This window comes from Heptranchias perlo, chromosome 2, assembly GCF_035084215.1.
Source record: "Heptranchias perlo isolate sHepPer1 chromosome 2, sHepPer1.hap1, whole genome shotgun sequence".
In the NCBI taxonomy this organism is placed as follows: domain Eukaryota; kingdom Metazoa; phylum Chordata; class Chondrichthyes; order Hexanchiformes; family Hexanchidae; genus Heptranchias; species Heptranchias perlo.
This window is the reverse complement of record NC_090326.1, coordinates 28,369,553-28,385,357: the sequence shown is the minus strand read 5'-3', so window position 1 is coordinate 28,385,357 and position 15,805 is coordinate 28,369,553. Positions and strand designations below refer to the sequence as shown.

Sequence of the window (15,805 nt, the reverse complement as noted above, 5' to 3'; positions counted from 1 at the left end):
ATTGAAGACAATGGAATAAAAGGGCAGTGGCAGCATAGATACAAAATTGGCTAAGTGACAGGAAACAGAGCGTAGTGGAGAATGGTTGTTTTTCAGACTGGAAGTAGTTATACAGTAGTGTTCCCCATGGGTCAGTACTAGGACCACTACTTTTTTTGATATATATTAATGACTTGGACTTTGGTGTACAGGACACAATTTCAAAATTTGCAGATGACACAAAACTTGGAAGTGTAGTAAATAGTGAGGGGGATAGTAATAGACTTCAAGAGGACATAGAGAGGCTGGTAGAATGGGTGGACACATGGCAGATGAAATTTAACCCAGAGAAGTGCAAATGATACATTTTGGCAAGAAGAATGAGAGGCAATATAAACTAAATGGTACAATTCTAAAGGGGGTGCAGGAAGAGATACCTGGGAGTACATGTGCACAAATCTTTGAAGGTGACAGGACAGGTTGAGAAAGCGGTTAAAAAAAGCATATGGGATCCTGAACTTTATAAATAGAGGCATAGAGTACAAATGCAAGGAAGTTACTTTGAACACTGTTTCGGCTACAATTGGAGTAGTGTGTCCAATTCTGGGCACTGCACTTTAGGAAGGATATGAAGGCCTTAGAGAGGGTGCAGAAAGGATTTACTAGAATGGTTCCAGGGGTGAGGGACTTCAGTTATGTGGATAGACTGAAGAAGCTGGGGTTGTTCTCCTTAGAGCAGAGAAAGTTAAGAAGAAATTTGATAGAAGTGTTCAGAATCACAAAGGGTATAGATAAGATAAATAAAAAGGAACTGTTCCCATTGGCGGAAGGGTCGCGAACCAGAGGACACAGATTGAAGGTGATTGGCAAAAGAACCAAAGGCGACATGAGGAAAAACTTTTTTACGCAGTGAGTAGTTATGATCTGGAATGCGCTGCCTGAAAGGATGGTGGAAGCAGATTAAATCATGGCTTTCAAAAAGGAATTGGATAAATACTTGAAGGGAAAACATTTTGCTGGGCTACAGGGAAAGAGTGGGGTAATGGGACTAACTGGATTGCTCTTACAAAGAGCCAGCATGGGCTTGATGGGATGAATGTTCTCCTTCTGTGCTTTAACCAGTCTATGATTCTATGTTGCCGACCGGAAGAAGAGATTTATGAGGTGTGACCAAAAGCTTGTTCAAAGAGGTGGGTCTTAAAGGAGGAGTGGGGGGGGGATGATGAAGCAGAGGGTTTAGAGAGAGCATTCCAGAAAATTGGACCAAGGTGCTGAAAGGTACAGCCACCAATGGTGGGTGATGGGAGGTCACAAGAAGATGAAATCAGAGGAACAGAAAGTACGAGCAGGAGGGGTGGGTTGTCGGTCTGGAGGAGGTTACAACGATGGGGAGAGGTGAGCCCTTGGAAGGGTATAAACACAAGCTTGATAATTTTACGTTTTTGAGACAGTGGGGGACCAGGACCAATGTAGCCTAGTGAGGATGGACAGGCGTGACCTAGTGTGGGATAGGATGCGGCAGCAGAGTTTTGGTTGAGTTGAAGTTGATATAGGGTGGAGGATGGGAAGCCAGCCAGGAGACCACTGGTGTAATTGAATCTGGAGGTTACAGGCATAGAAGATGGTTTCAACGGCTAGTGGGCTGAGGTAGGAACGGAGATGGGGTGCTGATATGGGACACCAAGGTCACGAATAGTTGAGTTCATCCTGGATGGTGTAACCAAGAAATTTAAGAGTACTTTTTTTATACTAGTTGTCAGAATAACTAGTTTTGGTTGAAATATATTCTGGTATTGGTAATATTTTGGCGGAAGTCCACTTGACCGCTCAAGTATCTGACGGCCGAGACCCGGGAGCTGACGGGCAACTATATTTGTGGACGTTACATAGAAGAAGCTAATGTTTTGGAAGATACAAACGGATCTTCTGCCCTGCAGAATGGAAATTGTAATAACTGTTGTTTCATCTGCATTTACAGCTCATATCTGTACATTGGAGCTTTAATGAAAACAACTTTTTTTTCCCCCCACAAGAAAATTCTCTTTGTGTAATTACCTCATTCTTGAATCCAATTCTGTTTAAAACTAAATTGTTATAATTCTCAGTTGCTGTTCACACACATGGCAGAGCTAAGGAATACCCATATTTTTCTTTTAAATGCTTTCAAGTGAATTATGAAATTGTATTTCAACATTTCACAGTGAAGGTCAGTGTGACAACCACAAGCTGTGTGCCCTTCGATTTTCATTTTTGTTTTGGGTTTGATTGGCAGAGTCCTACATGGAAAAATCATTGACGAGCATACAGAGTGTGTTGCTGAAATTGACCTCCACAAATGGCATTAAAAGGATTTAAAAAGATATGGAACAAAAGATTTTTTAAATTTAAAGTTTTGGTTCAGCTCCTGCCTTTCTGTGAGGAATAAACTGTTTGTATTTTGACACCTACTGAACGCCGCAGCTTTAAGACAATAATTTATTTCAGGGACATTTGATTAATTTTCTGAACATTTGTCTATGATTGCATGTTTTTTCACACCTTTTCTGTAATTGAGTGGAAAGAACTTTAATGAAGTACTTATTTATTGCCGCTGAATGTCCATAACATCTACTTGTTCCTGACCAGCCCATGGTAGTCCCGATCAAAGTACCAGTGTCATCCTATGTGACTGTGACTTGACCTTATGTTGCTCATTGTCCTCCTCAACCACTCCGCTGTCTTCGACACTGTGGGACAATCCTTTCTCCTTCACAACTTCCTTCATGGTTCATCTCTGTGGCCTTGCACTCTTGTTTCATTTCTACCTGTCCTAATGCAATCACCGCTTATCAAATGTTTCTGTGCCCACAGATTGCCTTTAATGTGCATGACTGTATCCTTGGTCCACTTCTATTCACTATCTACATGCTACTTCTTAGTGACGACAACCACAAACAAACTTAGCATCCACATGAATGTCAATGAAACCCAACTCTCCACCACCATCATTGAGTTTTTAAACAATTTTTACAGACCTGCCTTCAGAATATCATTTTCTGTGAAGTAGTTTGGTAATGGCTGTTTGATTTTGACAGCAACTGATTGCCTTCACTTTCGGCAAGGATCTACTTTGTTGTGAACAATTCCTGAGTGACTTAAGTTCCTCAAAATGGCCAGATTTGGATGGTTTTATAAGCCTGATAAGAATAAAAATCAAGTTGTTACTATATGGGGATTTGCTTTTTAAAAGTGGTCCAGAACTGGCTTCCATGCCAGAAATTCATCACTTCATGGGTTATTGTTCTTTTGGTTAAATAGAATACATAATTTATAATGTAGCATCTGGTTGCAGGAATAACTTTAGAAGTGGTTGAAGGATAGATGTGAAGCTAGTATTTATTTAAATGGCTTTGTAGTGTACTGTTTCCAACTTGTCTTTTGCCTGTTCTCATTGACAACAGGCCCCTTGTGCTCTGAGTGCTTATGCTAGAATGACCCAGCATCTGTTTGTTATCAGACTGGCAGCTTGAAAATAAACTCAGTGTTAAATTTTATCAGCCGGTAGGGGGTCACGCTCTGCTAACTTCTACTCTGCTCCATTGACCAGACAGTGCATTAACTGGTGTAATTCAAAGTGGCTTTTCAGTTGTAAAAGATGTGAGTTAAGAGAAAATTTGAAAAGAATCTGGGAGTCCTTCATGGGGTCATGCTTTAGTACCAAAATGATTAACTTAAAAAGTTGAAGTATCTGTGTTGGTTACAAATTTTAAAAAGCAACATTTGCAGCTGGCGTAGGCTACCAGATGTGCAAGATTTTGGCCATGACACTTATTTATAATTGTTTTGGGTATTCTGTTATAAGGTGTTTTGTTTTTGAGTGAAGAATTTGTTTTTTCATCTTTCTGCTCAACTATTAGTACATAAATGGTGCATAATTAAACTAGAATTCTCTTCTAATTGTTATGAAAGGGAGGAGAGAAAATACTCTGCACAATTATATCAATAAAGTGATACCAATGGGGAGAATAAATACAAATGAATCAATTTTTACATACTGCTATGCAATGTTTGTACTGTTGATTACATTTTTGTGTCCTCCTGTATATATGAGAGATTGATGGTTGCTTTCTCTGCCAGTTTTGGGCTCCATTCATGCAGGGAGTCAAGATGTTACATTTGTTGACAAGTGATTCTGGTAAATAGAAGTTGAATATGAGCTTGTGTAGTCTATTTACAAATATTAATTTTTAAAAAATGAGTGGGCAAGAAATCAGGCAACACGTCAGCTATTTATGATGCACTGCTTTGCACCAAAATTTTCTCACATCAAGTGTGTACAAGAAGTGTGGATACAAGTGGCTAATTAGGTGGAATTAGTGTTCAATGATTTAATGAGCCTTCCTGGGCTTTTATCTAGACGCTAAAACTCTAAAACTAGTTAATATTAGGTCAGTCTCTTTAAGATGCCTGAATGCAAATAATCATAATTTCATAGTGAATGCCCAGATTGTTTAAGGATTTATTTTTTAAGGCAGTTAGCTTTGAATGATTGTCTTTTTGAATGAAGGTTTTTTTTGCAATATCTATATGCCCTCATAAGGTCGATTGGTCCTGCAGCAGATTGGTAAAACAAATTGGGGTGCCATGGAGTAATAAGATGGAAGTTTGGACCATTCTTGGCCAGGTCAGTACCAGAAGGTACTGAGTGGAGCCCTGGTGTTTCCTCGTAAGAGACAAAGGAAAAATCAGTCTGGGTCATTTGGTGGTTAGTTGCAAAGTGGCATTGGTAAGATGTGGAAAATGGTTGTCTGCCTGACATTTTAACTGGGTAATAGCGTGTGATGTCCGTGGTCTAAATGAGGTCACTTTTTTAAAAAGGAAGGGTTAGTATAATTAACCTCAACGTAATATCAACGTAAATGTTTACAGGTGATTTTTCTATTGAATAACTTTTATAAACGTTTGCTGAGAAAACGGTTGAGAAGGAATTGTGGGAGTTGTTTCTTGGTGAAAGTGATCATTCCAATCTTGGAGCCTTTTAAGTGGTTAGTAAGCAGAAATTAATAAACTTTTGCCTGGTTTGCTGAATTGGTGAGTTTGTCAGCTGGGTTTTAACTTTGAACAATAGTTGACCCAAAAATACCTTCATTACCTTCATAACTCTTTCCGCAACTATTTATTTATGGTATCTATGGAATTTTCAGATTCCCAATTAGCAAGATAATCTGCAGCAGGACCATTTATCTAAATTTGTGCAATAAGTTCTGCTCATTTGCAAACCAGAAGGTTTTATAACACTGGGCTTCTTTTGCCCTCAACAAAACTGAGATTTTACTCTCACAGTGGAGGGTTTCTGACACTCAGATAGCTGTACCATAATCCAGTGGTTTTCAAACTTTTTATGTGCCCCCCCCCCCAACCCCCAAATGTTGGCACACTCCTGGGGACCTCCTTTAAAATATTAACATACTCTTAGGCACCCTGTCCTAACTTCCGAAAGGCAGTGTCAGCTGCCCAAAGTAAAACAGTGCTCTGTTGTAGGAAACTGTTTTTATTGGTATACTGCAACAGAAAAAAAATTAGTGCTGGTGAGTCAACAAAGACCGACAAATACAGAAATCTTACTAATGATCTGGGGGACCCCCTGGGATCCCATGCGGATTCCCTATGGTATGGGAAGCTGAGTTTGAAAACCTTTCTTTTAATCAACAAACAAGTATTTGTAAATGTTTGCTACCTTTTACAAGTAAAATCTCCATGGCACAACCTAATAAACCAAACCTTCTGTGGAAAAAAAAACACGATTAATCAAGAACGATAAGAGCACAAGCATAGAAACCTTTTCCAGGGGCAGTAAAGATTTTTCAAACTCAATTTTTAGCTATTAGGCAGTTTATTAAATGTGTTGGTTTTGGATTACCTAACAGCTAAGGACTCTTTTAGCCGTTGGGCATATTAAACTGTGGTGGCTGAACCCAGACTTTAAAAAAACATGTCACAATAGCACTTTTATACTACATAAAATGCAGCTGAAAATGGACTCTTTATACTTTGGGATTTTATGCATGTGAACCAGACTGGTAATGTACTGCTTTCTGATCAACCTCTTATATGGTACATGCCATCAGTATATTTTTATTGTCACATCAATATTAAAGAAAAAATGTAAGCAGTGATGCAGAGATGTTTGTCACATGCTGAGATTGGGTTTCTGATGCTTCTGATGTTGGCATAGCACTGGTTATTTATTGTTCTTGGGAAGACTATAATGTTCCTAACTAATGACTTTGATTTAATTGCAGTGGAACTGTTGTCTTGAACTATAGACTAAAATACAAAGTACACAACTTTTATTTACCATCCCTGTAAACTGCATAGCTCCCAAACATGATTGCTTTTCATTTTTTTTAGTACTTGAATTGGTTTAAAATTAGTATTTTGAACCATGGTTGAACTTTACAAAATAGTTTCTACTTGTATGTTATTGTTCAGTAAGTATATTTGCAGGAGTGGTGACAAAGAACTTACCCTCTCTGATGTATGTAAGACCACTTTATGTAATTGGGAGTTGTATATTGCTGGGAAAGAGCACTTAGTGGATTGAATCGATAGTTACAGTTCCACCTTCCACCACAGGGGAACAAAAGAAGCTTACTTTTTTTTAAGGTTGGGCATATAATCAGCTCCCAGGCTTCTGGTTGTGGTAACTGAATTGGCTACAAGTGAGGCCGTTCCTACATAAATAACTTGCTCTTGAGCAATGCTGCAAAGGCAGTTGATCAGGTTGCCTACTCTCTGTAACATAGTACATGATGAGGGTATACCCATTGGGGTGGGCAATAACAAGGATAGGCTTGGTAGAGAAAATAAGAGATTTACTATGTCTGAAATAGTTGGGACAAAGTGTCACCTAATCACTTTGTTGAGTAGCACATTACAGTATTAACACACTGCGGAGGGGGTAGAATACAAGCTTTCCTTTAATTTAATTCTTTTATTAAATTAGACAAACTTACCAGACATTGAACTTGGGTATAATGTTAATATGCATATGAAATTACATTGATTAATGGTGCCTTAAACTAGCATTTAGTGTTATAAAGTGGAATGAAAATTGATGTGATACTGAGCAATGCAATCCAAGAGGGCCCCAAGTTCAACAGCTGGCCTGTGTTGCGTTGGTTGATCCTACCTAGGGTATTGATGGAGGTGTTGCTTGCCCCAGTTTTCCCAGTTTAAGGAGAAAGGAAAAACAGCAAGAGTTACTGATGCAGATCTCTATTGATGAACCCTGCTGGGGCATTAACAGGGTTTCCACTGTACTTCCAACGAAGTTATGGCAAGTGAATCAGGAACAGCTCTGAGCAAATTTCCAATCTGTGTTCCCAGATGTGAACAAGATCAGGCTCAGCTGTGGTGGCTTCCATGATTGAACAGCCTACTGATACTTGCCACCCAAATTCACACAGGAGACTCACTATTTGGGTGAGGTGCAACCACATGTGAAACTGCACCTCCCAAGACCTTCAAGAGAGCACAGGCAAGGTTGAAGTTGGAGGAGAAAAGGCTTTTTTAAAACTGGAATGTTAAAACGGGATCTGTATTTTTGCACTGATTTCTTTTTCCCTGGTACAATTTTAAGCTACTATGTATGTCTGAGTTTTGTTTGAAACTTGGAGCTGGATAATTTCTTTGTCCACAGTATCCCCAAATTTTATTTAGTGATTTGCTGGTGGGGGGTTTTAGCTGAAGATTTAAGACAGGTTTGATGTTTTCCCGGCCATTGTGCAGGACTCCTGCTTTAAATGCTACTGAAACACTATTTTCATTTCCACTTCTTATAATTTTAATAAAAGAATTTTCTGGAGACCCTAAAATCAACCCTGGACATGCATTTTTCACAGTTTTGGACAGCAGCGTATATCTTTCACTGTGCATTTGGTCACAAATCTAATACTTGACTTTTTTTTGAAGTGGCTAATATATTACTGTCTCTGGATCCAATAGAGTGACTCTTACAGTATTCAGATTATGGAAACTGGGTTGGCTGCAAGTGAATGGAAATGCATAACCACGGCTTTCTTGGCTTGTCCACATTAAAAATGACTAGGGCAGCAGGAGTGCGACTCTGCTGAGCATTTACATTTCTTGTTGATGAATTCGGCATTTTGGTGATAGTAGAATCATTGATTTTATGATCCTGCCAGAGATGCTGCAAATTAGGGCACACCACTCTTTTCAATGAGATGATTTTCATATTCAAATTACTCTTGTGTAGTTTGATTGCAGTCACACCCATAATGTCACCTCAGCAAGTAACTTCAGTTTTTCACGTTTTTCATCACCTGAAATTTCTTTCAGGTTACCTACAGTTTTGAACTCTCTCTATGAAAAGAAAATTGGTATACAGATTCTACTCCATTTCCAACAGTGTTTAAGCTTTTTTTTTTAAAAAAGACAATTAATAAAGCACCTTTCATGACTTCAGGATGTCCCAAAACGCTTTACAGCCAATAAAGTACTTGTGAAGTGCAGTCACTGTTGTAATGTAGTTTGGTCAAATTGGGCCTACGTGTCTGAAATTTGGCATTGATTGGGCTCATGCACATATTCACACACATTCTTGCACCCAGAAGAAAGCTTAATCCAAAATATGGAAAAGGCAACATAAGTCAGTTTAATTCTGAAGCCGTTCTACTGCTGTTTAGGTAAAAGTGTTGCAAACCAAATTCTGTTTAGTTAAAGGAACATACAAATGGTGGAAATTTAAATGAAAGCTAAAATACTGGAAATGTACAACAGATTAATCAGCACCTGAAAGGGAAAAATAAGTTAACATTTTAGATGTGAACTTAACAAAAATTCCCATCATCAGTTTTCTGATAGTCGCACCTGAAATTTTAATCTGTCTTTCTCTTCCACATGCTAAATAACTTGTTCATTTCCAGCACTTTTTGTTTTTATTTCCTCTTTTAATTGCAGCTTTGTGTAGACGAGGGGAAAAAATCATTGACTTTTTTTGAAAACTGATAATTTATAAAATATGTTTAAAATGCCCAAGTCATAGTGACCCTATTCATAGGCCAGAACGGACCAGTGAAGAGACTGGATGTGTTCAAAATTAATTTTCTTTGAGATCAGTAGATGGCAGTATTGAACAATGAATGGGACTGGTGTTCCACATTCTCCATTTTCTAGCACTTTATGTAGAATTTCATACTTTTGCAATGATTATTGCAGTACTCAATTTAAAGGCACCATTGCCATTCGGAAAACATCTGGTCTAATTTTGCTTCAAAAGCCAGGCTTTTTTATTAAATATGATAAAACCAATTTATAGAACATTTGGTAGGTTCAGGCCTTTTAGCCAATAGGTGGCAGCATTTGACAAGAAACTACCCTTTCTCTGCTCCTCTGATGTAGTTCTCCCAAGTTTACCTTTTTGACACTGTAAAATTGTGCACCATCTTGCTACTATGACGTGTTTTATCCCTTGTAAGTTTGCATGTTACTCCAGTTTATCTCCATGCTTCATCAGAAATACTATACAACCAAATAAAGTTGAAATCTCCTGAAAGCATTTTTGAAATGTAACATTTTTCATTTTTTGGTTGACTTTTAACAAAAATATACCTGTATTTTTACACATTTAAATCATATATTGAATGTTAAAATGCACATTTATGATAGACAAAAAACCATGGGTTAACAAAAAGACTAAGCATGTAACATATTGGTGGAGTGTGGGACTAAACATTTTTTTAAAGTTTTAAATTGGTGAATGGATCATTTGGCTATGGTAACTGATTGGGAAAGATGGGCTCTGATTAATGAGAAGGTAAAGGATTTGAGACAAACGGTATGTGAGTGCAGGCAGTCCTAGTGTCTTGAATGTATAGCGTAGTTGTTAGCTGACGGAAATGATCATATCCAAATAAAGCTAAATGGTGCCATGGTAGCTGTGCGATGCTGCTCGGCCTTTGTGTCCAATCAGAAGAGCTCATGTTTCCTCATTGCGCACTAGCTGGTCCTATTCAGTGCTGTAAACTGGGAAGCTGGCTTGTTACTGTTTACTATCATTTTTTTCTCGCGTATTTAAAAAAAATTCAGTCTTAAAGCAAGGAAAGAGGAAGAAATGTGGGCAGGAACAGCTAAAATATAGTTGTGCTGACTATAAGGTATGTACGGTATTGTAGCACTGTGTCTGAATACAGAACCTATTAAAAATAACGCAGCAGAGCCAGCAATGCCTTGCATCCAGATGCAACATTTTAAAATTGAAGTTGGTGCAAGAAGGGACAGAATTTTAGGTTTGTACCGTATTGTTAAGGGAGTATTCATGATGTGACATCAGTTACTTTGTTTTGTATTGCAAACGGTACATCGTTGCATAGTTTGGACTTGTTTAATGAAATGGCATCATTCATTATGAAGTGCACTATAATAAATATGCTGCAGACCATTTTGACTGTGTAGGTAGATCTTAAAAGCCTCGAGTCCAGCTGTTTCGACATAGCCCTCAGCAGCTTGTTCTTGATGCTTTGCTAACAGCACGTTTTTCATAAAGATAGCTTAAAAGCATGCTAGTAGTTACATTGGTGGATATTAATTGACAAAAACTGAAAGTAAAAATTTACAGGATAAAAGATAGCTAAGTTGTTCATTTATTGAATATAACTGGTATATTTTCTATGGCGCTGCTCACGGTAAATTGAAGGATGCACTATTTTATTACAATAAGGGCGTTACCGTCTTAACATCAGGACCACTGATTTGTGGCAACTAAATACGACAAATTCAGATTTTATTACATGGTATTATGAGGGATAGTTCCTGTCCTTTGGATATCAAATACCATAATTGTCCATTATTCTGTGAAAACCATAAATGAGTGACTTTTTTTTAATATTCCTTTACCTATGTATTTAATTTTTATCCGTGGAGGATACAGAGCAAGGATTATGCAAGGTGCACCAATTGGAGGTAGGTATCAGATCTGGGGAGAGTGGGTGGGGTGCATTGGGGAATGGTCCTGGAGCTTGCCAGCATGTGGGGTGTTTTGGTTTGGCATCACAGGTTTGGCAGCAGAATTTTTTTCAAAAAATGTTTTGTGTGATTTGGTTGGCTCACTTCTATTTTCATTTTTACAAGTTTTTTTTTAAGTGGCAGTTCTCTTGACTGCATTGGATGGTTTAATAAGCCCTATGTAGTTTCTCATTGGCAGTTTTCTTGCTTCTGATAAATTCCCTCTCTTTCTGATTTGGTTCTATTTTACTTTAAGCTAATCAGCAATGTGTGATGGGAATAACATGGAGTAATTGTGTGCTTAATGCAAGACTTCTAATATATTCTAGATTTGTATAAATTTTGTTACACTGCAGTGTTTTGGAAAATTGAACAGTATAGATGTATTGCTGCTTGAAATGTGTTGGTACTACATGGATTTTCAGTCAGTAGAACACAGCTGCTCAGTAAAATGTAACAATAGACTTGAGAATAAAAACAAAATCCTTCTTGTTGCCTCAAAAGTGTTAACATTCACTAATACAACAGCGCAGCTCCCTCTACCTATTAGTAAATGAGTTTTTTAAACCATAGCCTTTTGCTCTGATTTTTGTCTACCAAGTAGTATATATACATTTGAAAAATGCGCTTGAACCTTTTATCTATTACAACGCAGGGGACCCTGGTGGATAATAGAAATTGGATTGCAAATCTACAAATTCATTGTGGCCCTGAGTTTTGAAAGTGCTTCTGCTTCTTTTCCACGTGCAAGTGCTTCATCGCTCTCCCATTCATTTGCCATAGCTTTCTTCAGTAACACATAATTTTGTTGCTGTGCTCCTGCCAGCAAGCATGGCTATCTCTGGAATCATTGGGTTATCAGCTTATCTGTTGGCTCACGGCTCCAAGCTGCAACTCTAGCCATTGCACCTGACACAGCCCTGAGAGAGAGGACCACAATTGCCCACCCCGATGTAAACCACAGGCCACCCAGCTACAGAAGGTGACTATTAAAGGCTTCAAGCACTTCCCTTGAGCAATCCTGTTAGTAGCCTTCATTGAGATCAGTGGTACTGTTAAAATTCAATGGAGCCTGCCAGACAGGTTACCAGCTACAGTTACATCAACACATGTCCTGCTTACCAGCACAGTACTCTATTTTACATTTATATTTTGCATTTTAACCATCTTTCTCATTCCTGAAAGTGAGGATTGAACATGATTTTTTTTGTAGTCTGAACCCAGTTCCCCAATGGGCATAATTCCCCAATATCAAAGTGCTCATAATTTAGCACTGATGAGTACCAAAGTGGAAATCTGGCACAGAGAGGCCATGAGGCTCCCTCAGTAGTTCATTTGGTAAATGCTGTGTGCAATATAGTATTTAACCATACAGGCCACTAAAGGCTCTGGTTCAATTCCTTGTCTTTGGTAAATTTACTGATCTCTGCTGGACAGAGTTGGGGCACTAGAAATAGCCGCCTTATTCACAGTCTGACCAGGTGGAAAAATCAGCCAGGGTTCTTGCTATCGTTTGACATCTGGAAATGCACGTGAGTAGATATCAAGATCAGGCTTGGCTGTGATGTTTCCAAGTATCAAATAGTCTACAATATGCAATGTCAAGAGTCACATGTGAAGAATGGCCATTTAGGTGAAGTACTAATTACCTCTCAATCCTTCTATTCCATTTCAAGGTAGGTGGCATGGTTTTTTATGGTGCAACCTACCTGAGGCATGGAAAAGTTGGGCTTCTTGCTGACTCTTCCACCTGCTTCTTCCTATGCTCTCTTCCTGCTCCTGATAATCACCCTCCAAATGCTGACAGACTCCCCTCCCCTGCCTGTCCCAACTCCTCATCACTGCTGCCGCTTGCCTGGGCATGCATGCTTTTCTCCTCCACCCACCCCTCTTGCTGCCCTGCCCTGGGAGAAAAGAGCTCTGTAACTTGGGAACCAGCTTTGCGATCTTTAAAATGCTTACTGTCCTTTTATTAAGATACTGAACAAAGCCTGGGATCTCGTCTGTAACCTGAACTCGTGTATTCATCATTCATTCCAATAATGCAAAGCATTTACACATTGTCTTAAAGGGGTGCACATCTACATTCTATTTTTCATGGTATAATTTTCCTGCCCTTATAAAATAGCACATCCCTGAATTACATGTTTCTTGTAAGTTTTGGACATCAATTTTCTGTGGGCAAATTTTGTATTACAGTTGCCTCTGACAGAAATGTAATAATTCATAAAATTACAATACATCACAACCTAAGAGATAGCCAGTGCATATAAACATCTAATGAAAAACTAGTAAGAACCTAGAAAAACAGCTAATCTAGAACAAGCAGTCTATTTCCTATCAGGCGCCATTCCTTATCTGAGAAGCTTGAGTCTTGTGTTAATGGGGTTCCCAGAACTACCAAATAAAATAGGCGAACCAATGAAACTGCTCAAAATATTTTGTGGAAACCTTTTTTCCAGCATCTTGATTTCTGAGCTGAAGACTTGTAGTAATTCTGGAAATAAGCTTTGGAACATAATGAAGACATAAAAATGTACAAAACTTAACAGAAAATTTAATTCATTTGCACAGTAGGATTTTCTATGTTTGAAATGCTGCTGTTTTCTTTCAGAGATCTTTGCTTATCTGAGAAGCCTGAGCCTTATGTTAATTGGGTTCCCAAGACCATCATTCTCAACTGAAGAGACTCAGCAAGGCAGCAGGTTACAGTTCCCTGCATGCATATATGTCCACACCTCTGACTCTCTTTTGTGATTGGTAGCAAGACTAGCCATGAACAAAGCATACCCCAAAGTTTCTGTTTGTAAATCGCACTCCCTCCTCCACTCTTGTGCACCAAGGGAAAATGACTGTCGATGAGAAACCCCCCGGGGGAAACCATATTTATTGCAGTTAAAGTTTTTTTTATATAAAACATCCGAACAAAGTTGCACTCAATTTCTTCTTGAGTGTTTTTGCTTGCAAAGTTAATGTCTACTATATATTACCTGATCTCTCTCATGTAGTAGGCAAGTATATTGACGGGGAGTTACACATAGACGCAGATGAGGAGAGAACTGTGACGAGCTTGGTGTGGATCTTTAGATTTTGTAATGTATTCTAAATATAAACACCAGCCGCACTTCTGTTTGTGTTTATCTGAGAGCTCAAAAATGATGAGCGAAGCAAAATGATTCATATAAACATTGGCAAGTTTTGAAAGGACTATACCATTATTGAAGTTTGAAGAGGAGTTCTGAACAGAAGTCCTAAATTTAAACATTTAATTAAGCAGACTTCAGTTGGTAAGGAAGAAAAGTTGAAAATCAGTTTAATTTTTATATAAGTTTTATAGTTTTCTTGGACTATGCTCTTAAAAACCCATTCCCTGAACTGACAGACAGTAAAGGTAAAAAGCTGCTGTCCCATTTCACTTGCAGAGACTCATTTATGTAGAATGGCGTGCGAGAGGAACATATTTATCCACCTGCGATGGGTAAAGATAATCTTACTAATTTATCAGGAACCAGTCAAGGATACTTCGTTTCTGAGGAGATCTATTGCAAACTTCTGTCCAATTCCTTTCAGTGGAGATGTGGACTCTGCCCTACTTCCACATCCCTTCAACTTGCCTTTCCCTGCTTTGCAATAATATCACCTCTGACTCACTGTGAGGTATGCCACGGGAGATGCATTTATGTAGATCTTCTGTAACATTGCTCTTAGTAAGTCAGATGATGTGCTGTTTTATACGAACAGGAGTGTTACATGATGAAACACATTATATTGTTCTGCTGCTAATTTGAAGCTATGTCTGTTTAAAGACATTTCTTAATTGTTAAATAAATAGAGCCTTGGGTGAGTCAGAGTTAATTGCCTGCCTGGCTACTGTCTTAGGCTGAACCAGACTCTTCGCAACCTCGACATCCTATTTAACCCTGAGCTGAGCTTCTGACCCCATATCCTCTCCATTACCAAGGCTGCCAAGGATAGATTGCATTTCTTCCAGCTTATATAGAGACTAGGAAAGAAATTTATGAAGCATTGACAGTCATCTTGAGGGAGTTACCACTAAATTGGTAACTGATCAACGTAGTGCCCATGTTCAAAAAGAATGACAAATCAAACATGGGCAACTACAGACCCATCAGTATTCTTTGAATTCCATGTAAAACAATGGTATTGATTATCTAGTGTAAACTTGAAGATTGTCTTAACAATAATAACTTAGTAAACAGTAAACATAGATTCATAAGGGGAAGATACTGCTTGACCAAACTGCTTTGACCTGAAATGACACCCGAAGTGGACTATGGTAAGCCGCCTGACATGTTGCAGCTAGACCCTGAGGCACTTGATAAAGCTCCACAGGAATGGCTATTAGTTAAACTAAAAACTGTGGGGATTCAGACTAAATCTTGGGTATGGATAAGAAAATGGCTGAAATGTAGAAAACATGCGTACTCATCAGGATTGGGGGGGGTTACTGAGTGGTGTGCCCCAGGGATCATGATGGGACCACTGATTAGTGTTTAGGGTTTCTTTTTGAGATTTCCAGATGATTTGAAAACAAGCTGCAGAATAATTTTTTGAAAAGTTTTATATGTTAACACTTGTTTTAATCTTTAGTCCCGAGAGACATATAGCCAGATAAAGAGTGCTGGATCACAATGTGAAGTAATTTTGACTTTTCTGTTTTGAAAAAAAACATTGAATTTTGAAAGTTTCCTCAGTAGACAGAGTTTGATTGCCATCTGTGTTTAGTTTATAAAAGAACGTGTATTTATATAGCTTCATTCTTTTCCTCAGGACATCCCAAAGTGCTTTACAGCCGATCAAT

The 15,805-nt window shown here is 38.5% G+C and overlaps 1 protein-coding gene across 3 annotated transcripts in view; it reads left to right on the top strand.

Moving 5' to 3' along the window:
• The window catches only part of cdkal1 (CDK5 regulatory subunit associated protein 1-like 1), a 1,005,231-nt gene that overhangs the window by 24,532 nt on the left and 964,894 nt on the right, over positions 1 to 15,805 (top strand). The gene's annotated exons all lie outside the window — the stretch shown is intronic.